Raw genomic sequence first — 1,798 nt, 5'->3', positions numbered from 1 at the left:
GGTGCTGGGGGATTGAACCGTGGTCCTTGTGCTTTGCCAAGCTTGTTCTAAGTAGGTGCTTTAGATCACTGAGCCATCTCACCAGCCCCATCCTTCACAAATTTAAAAGAATAGAAATCATACACTGTTTGCTACCAGACCACAGAGGAATTAAACTAGAAATTAAGATAAAGAGAGCTAGAAAAATCACAAAATATTTGGAATCAAATGGCATGTATGTCAATAAGGAAATCTCAAGTGAAACTAAAAACATCCTGAAATAAGTGAAATACAATTTATCAAAATCTGTGGGAGCAATACAGAATTTTTAGGGGAAAATTAATAACATTGACTAATACATTAGAAAAGAAAAAAGATCTAACATCAATCATCTAAGGAAATTATAAAAATCAATCACCTTAGGAAATTATAAAAAGAAGACCAAATTATATAAAAAATAAGCAAAAAAGAATTAAGAACTAGAGCAGACATCAATGAAATTGAAAACAAAAAATCAATACAGAAAAATCAATAAAATTGAAAGCTTGTTCTTGGAAAAGATCAATAAAATTGATAAATCTCTAGCAGGGTCAATGAGGGCTGAGAGGGTGGGAGGGAGGGATGAAATTAATAAAATGAAGGAGAGACCATTATAGATTTCATGAACATTAAAAGGATAATGAGGGAATAATAAGATCTCTATGTTAAAACAAATTTGATAACCTAGATGAAATGGACAAACTATTCCAAAGACAGATTGCCAAAACTCATACAAGAATCAATAGACAACTTAAATATGCCTATTATGCCATTAAGAGTTCATCAATAACTAACCTAAAATGAAATTGTTTGTTTTACTATACAGGGGATTGAACTCATGACCTTCGTACTGAGATATATCCACAAGTGATATATTTTAATTTTTTAAAATTTTGAGACAGGTTTTTGTTTAGTCATTAAGTTGTTCAGACTGGGCTCACCCTTGTGATTCTCCAGCCTCAATCTCCCGGAGTAGATCAGAACTAAGTACCAGTGCCAAGCCCAAATAGATTGAATGGTGAGTTCTGTCAAACAGTTACAGAAGACAGTGTACAAAAGGTCTACAGTCTCTTTCAGAAGATAAAATCAGAGGGAGCATTTCATAGCTAATTCCATAAGGCCAAAGCTACACAAAGGCATAATAACAAAAGGAAACTATGAACCAGCATCTTATGAAATAAGATACAGCAGGTCATCAATGCCTCTGTTCACAAACCATTCAGTTCATGAACTGAAGCATTCAGCAAAAAATTGCTTCCATTCATGAACTCTGCATCAGGTGACAAATGTGACGGGGGCTGTCGTCCCTGCACAATCACTGATATGGCTATCTTCCCCAGAACTGTGGAACAGGTTAAATTCATGAACTGAGATGCTACTACATTATTAGCAAGTTGAATCTGATAGTGCATAAGGGATAGGGATTTGGCCCTAGCATGTGAGGCTGGTTCAAAATTTCTGTCAACTAGTGTAATCTATCGCATCAACAGCTAAAAAAAAAAAAAAAAAAAAATGTCAAGCAGGGCATGGGGTGAGCACCTGTAATCCTGGCATTTTGAGAGGCTGACATAGGAAGATTGCAACCTTGCCTCAGCAACTTGGCAACTGAGTGAACGCCTGTCTCAGTGTTTTTTTGTTGGTTCTTTTTTAAGCTGGTGATAGAGCTCAGTGTGAAGGCCCTGGGTTCAACACTCAGTGCTGCAAAAAGGAGAGAGGACAAGGAGGAGAAGGCTAAAAGGGACACATAAATAGATGTGTTCTCTCACAAAAATCTGATGCC

The sequence above is a fragment of the Octodon degus genome, unplaced genomic scaffold (genome assembly GCF_000260255.1).
Source record: "Octodon degus isolate 3935 unplaced genomic scaffold, OctDeg1.0 scaffold00140, whole genome shotgun sequence".
NCBI classification, from domain to species: domain Eukaryota; kingdom Metazoa; phylum Chordata; class Mammalia; order Rodentia; family Octodontidae; genus Octodon; species Octodon degus.
The sequence above is the reverse complement of the archived record's forward strand: the minus strand, read 5'-3'. Positions refer to the sequence as shown.